The sequence below is a fragment of the Acomys minous genome (genome assembly GCF_964271855.1).
Source record: "Acomys minous genome assembly, chromosome: 13".
NCBI lineage: Eukaryota > Metazoa > Chordata > Mammalia > Rodentia > Muridae > Acomys > Acomys minous.
In genome coordinates, this window is record NC_140495.1 from 16362317 (window position 1) to 16378719 (window position 16403).

The following is a 16403-nucleotide window of genomic DNA, read 5'->3' on the forward strand; positions in this document are numbered from 1 at the left end:
CTGGTTTCCTTAGTAAGTACCAGAACAGCCAGGGCCACACCGAGAAACCTTGTCTGGAGGTGTGGTGGTGCATGCTTGTATTCCCAGCACTTGGGAGGCAAAGGCAGGCAGATCTCTCTTTTTTGTTTATTTGTTTGTTTTCGAGACAGAGTTTCTCTGTGTTAGCCATGGCTGTCCTAGAGTCGCTTTGTAGACCAGGCTGGCCTCCAATTTACAGGGATGCGCCTGCCTCTGCCTCCCGAGTGCTGGGATTAAAGGCGTGCGCCACCACACCTGGCTCAGGTGAATCTCTTAAGGTCAATGCCAACCCGCTGTACAAAGTGAGTTTCAGGACAGCCAGGAATATATAGTGAGACCCTGTCTGGAAAAAACAAAATAGCCAGGCGTGGTGGCTTAAGGGGGAAAAAAAAAGGCGTGCTCCACCCTGTCCTGAAAGACTAGCTAACTTTATGGAGGAGAAATCAGAATTAGTAAGGTTGAATCAAATGGAGTGCTGCTGGGCATGCTATCACATGCCTTTAATCCCAGCAATTGTGAGGCAGAGGCAGGTGGAACTCTGTGAGTTGGAGGTCATCCTGGTCTAGCCATTGAGTTCCAGTATAGCCAGAGCTACATAATAGAACAACACTGGCTAAAAATAATAATAATAATAATAATAATGTATTTTGGAACTGGAGAGCACTCAGCATGTAAGGGGACATGTTCTTCTTCCAGAGGACCAGATTTGATTCCTAACCCCCACATGGCAGTTTACAACTGTCTGTAACTTTGGTTCCAGAGGATCAGATGCTCTCTTCTGGCCTCTGGGCATTATGCATGCATATGGTGCTCAACATTCATGCAAGCAAAACACTCGTACACAGAAAATGTTTAAACATTTTTTTCTGCTTTCTTTCCTTCTTTTTTTTTTTTTTTTTTTTTTTTTTTGGTTTTTCAAGACAGGGTCTCCCTGTGTAGCATTGGCTGTCCTGGACTCACTTGATAGACCAAGCTGGCCTCAAACTCACAGCGATTCACCTGCCTCTGCCTCCCAAGTACTGGGACAACATGTGTGTGCCACTATACCCAGCTAAATTTTCATCTTGAGAAAGAGAGAGAGATGGGGCTGGAGAGATGGCTCAGAGGTTAAGAGCACTGCCTGTTCTTCCAGAGGTTCTGAGTTCAATCCCCAGCAACCATATAGTGGCTCACAGCCATCTATAATGACATATGGTGCCCTCTTCTGGCGTGCAAATGTATATGCAGACAGAGCATTGTATACATAATAATAAATAATTAAATCTTTAAAAAAAGAGAGAAAGAGAGTTGGAGTCCACAATACTTACAATACTATTTCTAGCAGCTTTCCTGCCATGCCTCCCTGGGCTATGAACCCAAAGTGTAGAGGGATGGGTCCTCTAGGTATCGTCCCTAGTCCCTTGGATACCTTACCTCTGCCTGTGGTCAGCTCTAAAAGAGCCTTTGTGAGAACACAAAGTCCAGTTCATCTGGGCAGTGGTGGCACACACCTTTAATTCCAGCATGTGGGAGGCAGAGGCAGGCGGCTCTCTGAGTTCAAAGCCAGCCTGGTCTACAAAGTGAGTTCCAGGACAGCCAGGACTGTTACACAGAGAAACACTGTCTACAAAAAAAAAAAAAAAAGATTACACAAAGTATAGTTCATCAAAGTGGGAGCACTGCCTCATTCTGTCACCAGATGGCACCACTCCACTTTGGGAACCCAGTATAGGCGAGGCGGGGGTCCTAGGCTGGTGGTGGTCCAAAGGGGCATCAAAGAGGGCACTGGGGGAGGCTAAATCCTGGACACTGTAATAGAAGAACACAAATACAGGGCCTGTCTAGGAGCAACTCCTTCAAGAATCTCCCCCATGCGAGGCAGAGGTGGCACACACCTTTAAGCCCATCACTCAGAAGGCAGAGGCAGAGGCAATGGACTCTCTGTGAGTTCGAGGCCAGGCATCATCTACAGAATGAATTCCAGGACATCCAGGGCTACTCACAAAGAAGCGATGTCTCAAACACCAAAATCATCATCATCATCATCATCATCACCATCACCACCACCATCTCCACCCTAAGCTGGCGATGGCAATGGAGCCTTCAACCCCAGTGCTTGTGTGGAGAGATAGGGGTCAGAAGATCCTCCTCGTCGACCATAGAAACCTTGAGGCAAACCTAAGGCACATGAGGCCTTGACTCAAGCAAAACAAAACAAAAAAAACCCATCACCCTGTACCCTCTGCAGCCCTCCCTCCCTCACTGTGAAGACCGTATAAACCCACAGCCACATACCGGCAAGCACTCCAGAATTTCATTCCAGGAAGAGCGGCACCCAGGCCTCCCTACCTACGTACTCCAAGCGGGATCATTGCCCTATTGCTATATGTGAAAGTGTGTGCATCTGTGAATTGGGCACCAGTCTTCACAGTCAATACTTTCACATATAAGCACCAAAAAACACAGGTCATCTCAGGCCCGAACACCGAGCTTGATTCTGGCACATCGGTTCTGCATCCTTGAAAAGAGAATCTTGTTCTGGGTTTGTTTGGGGCCTCTCTGGTAAAATGTCTGTGGGGTTTGTCCTACCCTTCTCTGTTCATTCCTCCTTCCCTTATGGTACAACTGAGAAAGAAACCCTCAACTGAGAGAGGGAAGAATCATACTTACTGAATTCCTCCAATTCAGGAAGGACAAGAGCCCTAGCTCCACCCCCAAGATCAAGAGTTATAGTCTTTTTTTTTTTTTTTTAAGATTTATTTATGTATACAGTGCTCTGCCTGCGTGTACACCTGCAGGCCAGAAGAGGGCGCTAGATCTCATTACAGATGGTTGTGAGCCACCATGAGGTTGCTGGGAATTGAACTCAGGATCTTCGGAAGAGCAGCCAGTGCTCTTAACCTCTGAGACATCTCTCCAGCCCAAGGGCTATAGTCTTAGACATAATCTACCTATCTCTGACACAAGTGTGCCCATTATTTATAGGAAAATCCACAGTAACCAGTCCTCTGGGCCTTACGCTCCACCTCCTTCTATAACGCCTTTTCTCCAGCACCTCCTCTCTAGGTTCACCCAACCAGGTGTTTCTACCCTGGGGCCGCCCAATACCACCACCTGCTTGCTTCTAGAACTGACCGAGGCTAGAAGAGGAGGAAGAGTACTGTTACCTGAGCAAAACTAAACTACCAGTGTCACAGAAGCTGCTGAGAACAGTATCAGTGCTACCAGAATCTGGCATCCTAGCCTGGGCAATAAGGAAATCTCAGTCATTCACTAGCTGGGCCTGCCCAATAAGCTCCAATAATCCTCCAGAAAATAAGTAAAAGAAACACTACCCTATTCCACCCCCCAAAGTGCGTGCAGAATGGGCTCTCCTGCCCAAATATCTGTGTCCACCACTTTGTTTTACAGTGAAATAAACTGAGGCTCTCCAAAGATGACGGCTTAATCCCTACCTTATCGGATGGGTTCAACACCATCCAGAGAGGCCAGAGGGAAATAAGACAGTGATCTCCATTTCTATCTACCCAGCTCCCACATTCCTAGGCCCCAGACACGGAAGAGTAACCTAAATAAATATTGAGGACAATAATAAGGGAAAAAAATTAGTTTTCTTGAAATTCAAATTGAGCTGACCATCCTATTATTTCATCTGACAGCCCTGCGTCAGAAGCACTGCTCAAGCACAGACTCTCAAAGACTCCCATTTCTGCTTTTTCTGGAGCCTCGTTTTAATAATCTGAGAAGTAGCTGGGCATAGTGACACACGCCTTTAATCCTAGCACTCAGGAGGTAGAGGCAGGAGGCAGAGGCAGGCAGATCGCTGTGAGTTCGAAGTCAGCTTGGTCTACAAAGTAAGTCCAGGACAGCAAAGCCTACACAGAGAAACCCTGTCTCCAAAAACCAAATCATCATCATCATCATCATCATGTAATCTGAGAAGTAATGAGAAACAAAGTAGAGAGAGCATGGCAGCAGCTGCCAGCAGTCTGAGCACTAAGGGTTAGGCAAGAGGAGCAAGAGTTAAATGCTGGCCAGGTGGTGGTGGCGCACGCCTTTAATCCCAGCACTCAGGAGGCAGAGGCAGGCAGATCGCTGTGAGTTTGAGGCCAGCCTGGTCTACAGTGTGAGTGCAAGACAGCCAAGGCTACACAGTGAAACCTTGTTTCAAAAAAAAAAAAAAAGAAAAAGAAAAAAGAAAGTTAAAGACAAGCCTTGCCTATAAGGTAAGGCCCCCATCCCAAGCTTCAGTGATAGCACATACCTTTAATCCCAGCACTCCAGAGGCAAAGACAGGTGAATCTCTGTGAGTTCCAGGTCAATCTGGTCTACAAAGAGAAACAGAGACTTATTGCAGGATATTTGATCCCATTATGAACCCCAAGATTGTGAACTGTAAAAACTTGTCTTTTGTTTGGTGTGGCGCATCCCTAACTCACACCTTTAACCCAAGAAAGTTCTGTTTGTGGTGATTAACAGGTAAAGATTATGGTGTGGTTCAGCCCTAGCACACACAAATCCAAGGGTGTTCTGTTTGTGGTAAACAGGTGAGTATGCTGTAGCTCAGACAGCCCTAGCACACACCTTTAATCCAAGAGCTTTCTGGCCACAGGATTGATAAAGTTAACCGTAGGTCAAGAAGCAGAGCAAGAAACCAGCTGACAGGGATTAAAGAGTAGGAGACTTTGAGTTGAAGGGCATTTCAAACAGCGTGGATAAGGAGGAGGAGCTTTTGGGCTTTGAGCTAGCAAGCTCTTTGGCTTTTCTGTTTTTGTCTTTTCCTCCTGGGCTGTCAGCTAAACTAGCAAGCTTTTGACGTTGGGCATTGTGCTTTTTGGTTTTTCTGCTGGGATGTGAGCTGAGTAGGAAGGTCAGGTGGGTGTTTTCTCTGCTCTTTTGAGCTAGCAGGTTTTCATCCCAGCATCTGGCTCCTGAGTCTTTCTTGGTAAAAGCAAATATTTGGGATTTTCATTTTTTATAAAAACAGAGGCTACACACAAAAGCCCTGTCTCAGAAAACAACAAAGTATAAGAGTGTTAAGTACAGCCAGGTGGTGATGTCGCACTCCTTTAATCCCAGCACTTGGGAGGCAGAATCAGGTGGATCCCTGTGAGTACAAGGCCAGCCTGGTCTACAGTGCGAGTCCAGGACAGCCAAGGCTACACAGAGAAACCCTGTCTCAAAAAAACAAAACAGAAAACAAACAAACAAACAAAACCCAGAAGATTAGACCATTCTAGGAGTCTGGGTTCCCTTAACTAAAACCTGATGATCAATAACCAGGCTCACATGCCCCTGACTCTAACTGTATCACTGAAGGTCAGGGATAAAGAAACTGTTTGTTTTACTCAGTAGAATTTGGAGAAGTAGATGGTTCCATGCAGCATTGGAGGCAAACAGACCAGACCTAACACTCGTTGTTGCTGGTTAATTACACAGCTAGTCACTGGGAAGAGGGACACTCACTTGAGAAAAGGCCTCCAGTAAGGCAAGTCTGAAGTGCCTTGGTTGTATGTTTTTAACGTATTTATTTATTTATATAAATTTATTATGTATACAGTACTCTGTCTGCATACTGGAAGAGGGCAATAGATCACATTATAGATGCTTGTGAGCCACAATGTGGTAGCTGGGAATTGAGCTCAGGACCTCTGGAGGAGTAGTCAGTGCTCTTAAACTTTAAGCTATCTCTCCAGCCCTGTTTGTTTGTTTTTTCAAAACACGGTTTCTATATGTGTAGCCTTGGCTGTCCTGAACTTGCTTTGTAGACCACGCTGGCCTCGAACTCAGAGATCTGTCTGCCTCTGCCTCCTGAGTGCTGGGATTAAAGGTATGTGCCACCACCATCTGGCTGACATGCATTTTCTTAATTATTGATTGATATTGGACGGTCCAGCCCATTGTGGGTGGTGCTACCCCTTCCCACCGACCAGCTCCAGGAACCAGTGAAAGGAGAGAAGAGAAAGTCTGGGTGGATCTGCAGTAGGGAGAATTGAGCAGCTGGTGCACAGCTAGTTAGGGGAAACGAATCATTGGTGAACAATTAGCTATAGGAACTAGCTATTGAGGAGAGGTTGAAGAGCCCAGCCCCAGGAAAAAAAATACTAAACACAAGCATAAATTGTGATACAAACTGAAAAGTCTTAAAACCCCAGAGAACTTTACTTTTCTGTCTCTCTGTGTTGTTCGCTTACTCTTGGGCCAACCCCAGTACTTTATTTAAAGTTCAATTTCTTTCATCACAGATTACATCATGATTTTCTCATTTTTTTTTACAGTCAATGGGACATTCAAAAATGAACAAAGCAAGAGAACAGTCTAAGAAGGAAATACAAACAGCAAAAATCAATTCCCAAACAATGGTCAACATGACCTGATTATTCTTCTTTCTTTCTTTTTTCTTTCTTTTATTTATTTGTGTGTGTGTGTGTGTGTGTGTGTGTGTGTGTGTGTGTGTGTGTGTGTGTGTGTTGAGACAGGGTTTCTCTGTGTAGCCTTGGCTGTCCTGGACTCACTTTGTAGACCAAGCTGGCCTCGAACTCACAGCAATCCACCTGCCTCTGCCTCCCGAGTGCTGGGATCAAAGGTGTGGCCATGATGCTGGGCTTGATTATTATTTCTTAAACAATACTCAAGAAAGTTTAATCATAAATTTCCCCAGGCTAAAGCCATTGTGTTTACATGATTGTCATAGCTACATAGCTTGAGATAAATATTCTCTAATAAAGAAAAAACATGACTTACTCCCAGTTCCAACCCAACAGGTATGCTATGTAAGCCTAGATTAACTGCCAAGGGGTCCTCTAATGTAAAATATCTATAAAACATGATGCTCCAAGCCCACCTTCTATTGCTCTCAAAGCAGATTCTAAAGAAACCTTTCTCTACCTAACAGTATCTAGCCAGGGACTGTTATGTCGAGGGCCTAACTTTCAGTTTCTTCCGCTAAGATGAGACTCTGTCATTGTCTCAAGCCTTTGGCCAGATGCCTTCTATCAACATTCTCTGTGGGAAAAGGTTTTCCAGGGTGAATTTTATTAGGGCTGAGAAATAAAGAGAAAAAGACAATTTTAGGAGAAAAAGCAGATTTCAAAATAGTTTTTAGACAAATTTACACCGGGAGCATACATAATATTTAAGGGCAGTGGTGATCAGCTGGAGATCTTTGGAACTTTGTCAAGCAAAGCCTCAGCCACTGTTCAGGATGTCTAGAGATCATGTGGGACAGTCTGAGGTCTCTGGAACTTTGCCAAGCAAAGCCTCTATGACTTGTCCTTATGTCTTCAATAGCCCCTGGGCTGGTGATCCTGGGTGCTGTACACAAACCGTGGGAGAGCAAGCCCGGAAGCAATATTTCTCCATGGCCTCTGGTCATATTCTTATTACTTGGAAATTCCTGCCCTGATTTCCTACCCTGGCTTCCCTCAGTGATGGATCTATATGCTGTTAGATAAAATAAACCCTTTTCTCCCTGTTACTTTGTGTCAGGGTGTTTTATCACAATAGAAAAGCTAAAACACTGCTGTTTCCTTTTACCAGCCCTGGGGCTTTAAGTTACTTCATTTCTCTTGAGCATCAACTTTTCTGGTTGAAAATATGGCTTTCTCAGGGATGGAAAGATGGCTCAGAGGTTAAGAGCATTGCCTGCTCTTTCAAAGGTCCTGAGTTCAATTCCCAGCAGCCACATGGTGGCTCACAACCATCTGTAATGGGATCTGGTGTCCTCTTCTGGCATGTAGGCAGCACACATGCAGGCAGAAAACTGTATACTTTTTTTTTTTTTTTTTTTTGGTTTTTCGAGACAGGGTTTCTCTGAGTAGCCCTGGCTGTCCTAGACTCGTTTTGTAGACCAAGCTGGCCTTGAACTTACAGGGATCCACCTGCCTCTGGTTCTTGAGTGCTGGGATTAAAGGTGTGTGCCACCACGCCCAGCCCTATAAATATTTTTTTTAAGTTAAAGAAAGAAAGAAAAATATAGTGGCCAGGCGTGGTGGCAAGCACTCGGGTGGCAGAGGCAGGCGGATCCCTGTGAGTTCAAGGCCAGCCTGGTCTACAAAGGGAGTCCAGGACAACCAAGGTTACACAGAGAAACCGTCTCAAAAAACAAAAAAGAAAAAAGAAAAATATGGCTTTCTCTTTTCCAGCACTGCCATGCAGGTTAAACATAAAGTGCTTAACCTGTTACACATTAAGTACCAGATCCCTAATTCCCACAGCCTTAGCTCTGGTTGGTTACTTCGCTCCTTTGATGACTTTGGAGGAGTGTGAACTTTCTACCTTTAAATGAGAAATGAGCTCCATATCACAAAAGTCCTACAGCACATTTCAGCAGCCCTGGACAGTAGTAGAACAGCCGCTTTCTTTTGAGGGAGGGGAAAGTGGATTTTGAAACAGGATCTCACATAGCCACCCAAACTGGCCTTTAGCGTGTGTGTGTGTGTGTGTGTGTGTGTGTGTGTGTGTGTAGGATGACCTTGAACTCCTTATTCTCTTTCCCCACCCCCAGAGTTCTTGGAACACAGGACCATGCCTAGCAGGGTAGAATAGCCACGTCTTGGGGCCCTGTTTCTCCACCCTTTGTCCTAGCAAAGAACTGAAAGTCATGGAGGCCGAGAGCAGAAGAAAGAGGACCTTCTCTGGGCTTTCTCGCCATTGGAAGCCACACATCTAATCAAAGCTGAAGGGACAATAAAAGCCAAGGAGTCTCCTGGATGTGAAACAGACATGTTCACTTTTCCCACAAACCAGCCCATCCATACTGACTTCCTGTTGGGTTGCTGTCTGTATTTGGAATCTTTACCTAAAGCACACTTATTTCCCTGGGATTCACAGGCAGAAGGGTGATGTAATCAAAGAAGAGGCCAAAGGGTGTGGCCAGAGATAATATGTCCTTCCAGGTCCTCCCCCATGCCCACTTCACCCCTGCTTCCATCCACTAGTGAAGTTATCAAATCATGCCACTGACGGCTGGACTCTTGCCCCTCCCAGAGGCCATGCTCCAGGTGCAGGTTTGGGAGAGGGTGTACAGAAAAGGCTAGAAACAATCATCCCAGCTTCTTTAGCCTCAGGTTCCTTTAAGAGGACACAGTAGTCGAGTTGACAGCAAACAGATATACTAGCCTTGCCTTCAAGATCCCAGAAGACTTTGCACTGTTGACAAATATGCTTATAGCTAGAAGATTTCTGTAGAATGAGCCGGGCGGTGGTGACGCACGCCTTTAATCCCAGCACTCGGGAGGCAGAAGCAGGCGGATCGCTGTTGAGTTCGAGGCCAGCCTGGTTTACCAAGCGAGTCTAGGACAGCCAAGACTACCCAGAGAGACCCTGTCTCGAAAAACAAAACAAAATTAGCAAGTACATAGGATTATGGATGGGAGGTAGCTTGATAGAAAATATTAGAAGCAGATGGCATGGGATTGAGGCAGGGATCCCATACCTGCCCCACCATGGGACTGATATCTGCCCTCTCCAGGTTAACTAAGGCTACTTTAAAATAAAACAGGTGTCATGCCGGGCGGTGGTGATGCACGCCTTTAATCCCAGCACTTGGGAGGCAGAGGCAGGTGGATCGCTGTGAGTTCGAAGCCAGCCTGGTCTACAAAGCGAGTCCAGGACAGCCAAGGTTACACAGAGAAACCCTGTCTCAAAAAAAACAAAAAAAACAACAGGTGTCTGTGTCTAGATTGATTGCTAGCTGGGCATACTGATATAATACCAATAATTCAAAATCAACAGAGAAGAGTCTAGTCTCACCTGACCTCCCCCTTCCTGCTCCTTCCCATTCAGAGACCACCACCATCACGCAGAGTAACTACTTCCTGCCTCTGTACAAGTCTAGATTCACTGAACCTGGGCCTCTGAGATACTGCCCAATACAGCCTAGAGTACCCATCCAGGCCTGGAAGCCAAAGCTATCAAGGAGAGACACTGCTGGGTGCAGAGGGCATCCTCGGTTCTTACCGTGGGGATAGCTCTTCTTCATTCCCTAATAGGTAGAGGGTGTATCTTATCAAAAGTCACATGATGTTCCTGAGGGGAGCTCCTGCTGCCAGGGTCTTGATTCACTGCTTCAGACTTGTCACAAGAGATTTTTGTGAAGTCACAAAGCTGACTCCCTCCACACAAGGCCAAGGACCAGGACAATCAGCAGCTAACTGGACATGATTTTTTTTTTTTTGGTTTTTTTTGAGACAGGGTTTCTCTGTTTAGCCCTCGCTGTCCTGGTCTCACTTTGGATTACATGATACACTGTTTCACAAAATAAAATGTTCATAACATGGTCAAAATTCATACTGAGTCAATAGAAAGAGTGGACCCCAATGTACACTGAACATTAGATACTTTTTGGTTTTGTTTTTGGAGACAGAGTCTCTCTGTGTAGCCTTGGCTGTCCTGTAGTCACTTTGTAGACCAGGCTGGCCTCGAACTCACAGTGATCCACCTGCCTCTACCTCCTAAGTACTGGGATTAAAGGTGTGGGCCACCATGCCCTACTTGAACTTTAGATAATACTGTTGCCTTTATGCAAGTTCATCAATTTAAAAGTTAAAAACAAAATGAAGTAAGGACTCATGAACACAAGTTGAACTCAAACACACTGTGTAGTCTGAATGAAAAAAATGAACAAGCTGGGTGGTGGTGGTGGTGCACACATTTACTCTCAGCACTTGGGAGGTAGAAGCAGACCTCTGCGAGTTCGAGGCCAGCCTGGTCTACAGAGTGAGCTCCAGAACAACCCAGGTTACACAGAGAAACACTGTCTCATAACCCAAACTAAACCAAACCAGTGAAAAACAAACAAAAAAAGCAAAGAAGAAGGAGGAAGAGGAGGAGATGAAGGAGGAGGAGGGAAGCAGAAGAGGAGGAGGAAGAGGAGGAAGGAGGAGGAGGAGGAGAGATGACAGCAAGGAAGAGGAAACAAACAACCCAGAAAATCCCTTAGCAAAGCAGAAAAGAATTGTGTCAAGTTTACCCTTGTTCACTCAAATGTTGAATTCTCTGGGGTGCATTGTGATTTTCATTCTAATTATCTCCTGTTTCAAGTTTGTGTGAACATTTCACCATTTGTTCTCTGTGTTGCCAAAAAAAAAAAAACCAAAAACAAAAAACAAAAAAACCCAAACTAATCAATGCTGAGCAATAACAAAGAATAGGGTAGGTCATCCTGATCCAGTGAGGGGAGGAGGAAGAGGAAGGAGAGGACAGAGCCACTAGGAGAAGTATGGGAAGCACCAAGAGGAATCAGCTGGACATAGGACATGAGTCAAAAGTAAGTCTAGCCGGACATGGTGGTGCACGCCTTTAATCCCCGCACTCGGGAGGCAGAGGCAGGCCGATCGCTGTGAGTTCGAGGCCAGCCTGGTCTACAAAGTGAGTCAAGGACAGCCAAGGCTACACAGAGAAACCCTGTCTCCCTGTCTCGAAAAACCAAAAACAACAACAACAAAAAAAACCCTATCTGCTGTTAAAGAGCCCCTCTCAGAGCCTGCCCGAGGCAAATAGTTTACTGCTGTAGACAATCTGAATCAGCCCTATACTCCACACCTGGGATTAAAACAAAAACATGTTTACATATCATACCTGAGGTTTTGGTTTGTTTGTTTGTTTTTTGAGACAGGGTTTCTCTGTATAGCCCTGGCTGGCCTGGACTCTCTTTGTAGACCAGCCTGGCCTCAAACTAGCATATTCCCCCTGCCTCTGCCACCGGTGCTGGGTTAAAGGCGTGTGCAATTATGCCAGGGGCACCATACAGAGTTTTTAAAGACACTAAAACTTCCACTACAGACCCTTTTTTTTAAAGGAGAAAGACAGAAATCGACAGAGAGACCACACAGATACACACGCAGTGATTTTGCTGCCTACGCTGGCCTAGAACTCTTGGGCTCAAGCAATCCTATCTCAGCCTGCCAAGTAGCTAGGATTACTGGTATGTGCTATTGCGTCTTGCTGGGTTTTTGTTTTATTGCCCCCCCCCTCTGACTCATGTTTCCTCTCAGCCGCTACTATGGGAGGGATATCCAGAGAATCAGCCCTTTCTCTCAGTATGCTGAAGCATCAAGAGTCTTTGTGACTAGCTCAGCTACAGGGCTTAACTGTTACTGTTGCAAGCCAGGCCTCTGGGAACAGCCACTGATCTGTCAGGACCAGTGTTCCCTCCTGTCAGCTCAGACATCTGAAAGGCGATAGGTACTTACCCATCTTATGCCATCCCGTGCACAGCGTTATGGCTGGAATAGGAAGTAATCCATTGTCCCCTTTATTCACCCTTAATTAATCAGTGATTGAAGTAAAGACAGGCTCTATCATGCTTTCTTCCCACCTCACCCCTGAATGGGGTGGGTTGTTTTATACAGAGTAGGATGGAGCCAGACACAGTGGTCTAAAAGTGTAATCTCAGAAGTCTCAAAAAAAACAGAAAAACAATACTACAAAGAAAAAAATTTAAATATTAAATTCCATAATTGTACCAGGCATGGTGGCGCACGCCTTCAATCCCAGCACTTGGGAGGCAGAGGCAGGCGGATCACTGTGAGTTCGAGGCCATCCTAGTCTACAAAGTGAGTCCAGGGCAGCCAAGGCTACACAGAGAGATCCTGTCTAGAAAAAACAAAAACAAAATAGATACATAGAAATGTTGTGTTTCAGACAGGTTTTTTGTTGTTGATGTTTTGGTTTGTTTTGGTTTGGTTTTTCAAGACAGGGTTTCCTCTGTGTAGCCTTGATTGTCCTGGACTAGCTTTGTAGACCAGGCTGGCCTCAAATTTTCAGGGATTCAACTGCCTCTGCCTCCCAAGTGCTGGAATTAAAGATGTGCACTACCACACCCGGCTTTGGTTTGATTTTTCAAGACATGGTTTCTCTATGTAGCCTTGCCTGTTCTGGAACCACTTTGTAGACCAGGCTGGCCTCGAAGTCATGGCAATCCACCTGCCTCTGATTCCCGAGGACTGGAATTAAAGGTGTTTGCCACCACTGCCCAGCCTGGATCTCAAATCTTTTATCTAGTGCACACAACACACACACCTGCACCTGCCTCAACAGCTCCTCCAACCAAGCTGCTGATCTGACCCTCCTGAGGTATGTCTGAATCATTTGTCTGTTCAGCTCTTCAGCCTGCTTTGTGTCCTCCATGTGGCACTGGCTCATGCAGCCAGCTGACATGTCTTTCTGCAGCCAGGCTGTGCTAAGCTAAGTGCTCTCTCTCTTTCTCCCTTTATAAAGTCAGATTTTATTACAACAGTTTGGCTTCATTCAATGGGCCAAAACTGGTGCACCTGATTTCCAAATTCCCACTCCCACTGATTCACAGATACCTTTTTGTTTGTGTTTGTGTTTGTTTTTCAAAACAGGATTTCTCTGTGTAGCTTTGGCTGTCCTGGGCTCACTTTGTAGACCAGGCTGACCTCAAACTCACAGAGATCCGCCTACCTCTGCCTCCCAAGTGCTGAGACTAAAGGCGTGCACCATCACGCTAGGCTATGTTTATAGTTTTAACTCAAAATTGTTTTCCAAGCCTCTACTATGACACAAAGGTGTGAGTCCATAAAATATATGTTTTCGTACAGATTACAAACAGAGGTAATGCTAATATGTCTAAAATATATCTCTTTTTGGAAACATAAATTCTTCTAAGTTTCAGGGAATGGACTGAATCCACATCTTTTTTAAAAATTTAATTAATTTATTCAGATTGCAACTAAATTGTCATCCCATCACTTGTATCCTCCCGTTCCTTCCTCCCGCTTTCACACTATTCCCCTCCCCTAGGTCTATGACCAAGGGGGACCTCCTCCCCCACTATATGGTCATAGGCTATCAAGTCTCATCTTGGAAACCTGCTTATTCTTTCTTTGAGTGCCATCAGGCCTACCCACCAAGAGGAGGTGGTCAAATATGGGGCACCAGAGTTCATGTCAGAATCAGTCCCTGTTCTCCACCTACCTGTGGAGAATGTCCTATCCATTGGGTAGATCAGTGTAGGACTTGGATGTTTACTATTGTATTGTCCTTGGTTAGTGCAATAGTTTGAGCGGACCCATGGGCTCCGATCCACTCTTCATGATGTTCTTCTTTTAGGTTTCTAGGACCCTCTGGGTCCTTCTATTTTCCCATCTCCTATATTTCTCTTACCTAGAGTCCCAGTAGGATGTCCTCACATCTATCCCATGGTCCTCAGGAGGCAGAGGCAGGCGGATGACTGTGAGTTCAAGGCCAGCCTGGTCTACAAATTGAGTCCAGGACAGTCAGGGATACACACAGAAACCCTGTCTCGAAAAAACAATAAATAAATAAATAAATAAAAATTAAAAAAGAAAATTGAGCCAGGCGATGGCGGTGCACACCACCTTTAATCCTAGCACTTGAGTCCAGGATAATCAAGGCTACACAGAAGAATCCTGTCTGGAAAAAACAAAAAGAAAAGAAAAAAAGAAAGAAAAGAAAATTGAGTACTGGTCGGGCGTGGTGGCGTACGCCTTTAATCCCAGCACTCAGGAGGCAGAGGCAGGTGGATCACTGTGAGTTCGAAGCCAGCCTGGTCTACAGAGTGAGTCCAGGACAGTCAAGACTACACAGAGAAACCCTGTCTCGAAAAAAAAAAAAAAGAAAAGAAAAGAAAATTGAGTACTGGAGAGATGGCTCAGCTGTTAAGAGCACTGACTGTTCTTCAGAGGTCATGAGTTCAATTCCCAGTAACCACATGGTGGCTCACAACCATCTATAATGTGATCTGATATAAGGCCCTCTTCTGGCCTGCAGGTGTACATGCAGGCAGAATACTGTATACATAATAATAAAATAAAATAAATCTTACAAAAAATTGAATCAATATTTCTACTCTTTTGACTCAGGTTCAACCTTGGGCATGTGTGTTTGTTTGTTAATGAGAAATACAAATGGTGTGGCCCCTTCTCTGTTTTCTTCTGTGTATTTCACAAGAAGACAGAGGGGAGGGCGTGTAGCAGTGCTGTTAAGTCACTGATGTCTCAGCTGAGCTTTGCAAACAGCACTATGGGGGAGCAGTGACCATGCAAAGAAGACCAGGTCACTTGCCTTCCACACATCTGTGCCCTGCTTGGTTTGTAGCAGCCAGGTGTTTCTTGTCAGGCTGGCTCCTCCACACCTGATGGAGGCATGGATGGAATGTTCTGGCAGATCCTGCCACAGGGTGATGCCATTCAAGCCAGTCATTAGGTCTTCAATCTGTAGGCTGTCAGTTGATGTTAGTACAAAGACAGCTTGTCTGACCTGCTCAGGTGGTCACGTAACTTCTGCAGGGGGCTTTCCAACATTGGCTCAACTCCGTGAATCTATTTTGGTCCTTTTTTCTCTCCATCTTCAGAGAAATAATGGATGGACAAACTTCTTCGAGATATCCTAGTGTATGCAGCTGAAGCCATTAGACCAGTGGTTCTCAAGCATCTAATTCCATGACCCTCATATTGTGATGACCCCCAATCATAATATCACTTCTGCTAGTACTTCATAATTGTAATTTTTCTTTTTTTTTTTCAAGACAAGGTTTCTCTGTATAGCCTAGACTGTCCTGGATTTGCTTTGTAGACCATGGTGGCCTCAAACTCACAGTGATCCACCTGCCTCTGCCTCCCAGAGTGCTGGGATTACAGGCATGTGTCACCACACCTGGCTAATTTCGCTACTGTTACAAATCATAATGTAAATCTCTGTGTTTTCCAATGGTCTTAGGTGACCCCCCGTGAAATAGAAAGAGTTGTTTGAAACTCAGAGGTGTCCTGACCCCACAGGTTGAGAAGAACTGCATTAGGCTAGCCAGCTTCTGAATGAAATGTTTATTTCATCTGATATGATCTAAAAGGAATGTGACAAAACCCACTTTTCAGAGCTTGAGAGATGGCTCAGGAGTTAAGAACACATACCGCTTCTACAGAGGACCTGCATTCAGTTTCTAGCACCTATACCTCACACATACCTCATACATACACATACACATAATTTAAAATAAATCTTAATAATGGAGCTGGAGACATAGCTCAGCAGTTAAGAGCACTTGTAGTTTTTTGCAGAGGGCCCAGGTTCAATTCCTGGCACCAACAGTAATGGCAGGTTTGACGGTCTTTATTAACTTCAGAGGCCACCAGGAATGCACCTGGTCACATAGATCCATGTAGGCAAAACACTCATATACATATAAAAAGAAAAAAATCTTTAAAAATTTTAAAGTAAAGCCGGGCGTAGTGGTGCACGCCTTTAATCCCAGCACTCGAGAGGCAGAGGCAGGTGGATCACTGTGAGTTCGAGGCCAGCCTGGTTTACAAAGTGAGTCCAGGGCTCAGAGAAATCCTGTCTCGAAAAACAAAACAAAACAAAACAAAAAAGCCACTCCAGGGGCTGGAGAGATGGCTCAGCAGTTAAGAACACTGACTGCT

The 16403-nt window shown here is 45.2% G+C and overlaps 1 protein-coding gene across 1 annotated transcript in view; it reads right to left on the minus strand.

Annotated features, from left to right (window-relative positions):
- Positions 1–9181, minus strand: part of DCAF1 (DDB1 and CUL4 associated factor 1) — a 69953-nt gene extending 60772 nt beyond the window's left edge. The window contains exons 1-2 of the mRNA XM_084752571.1: positions 9123–9181; positions 4262–4325 (exon numbers count right to left, since the gene is read on the minus strand). The gene's annotated coding sequence lies outside the window, so the exon portion shown is untranslated. The remainder of the gene's footprint in view (positions 1–4261; positions 4326–9122) is intronic.
- Positions 9182–16403: the final 7222 nt, after the last annotated feature.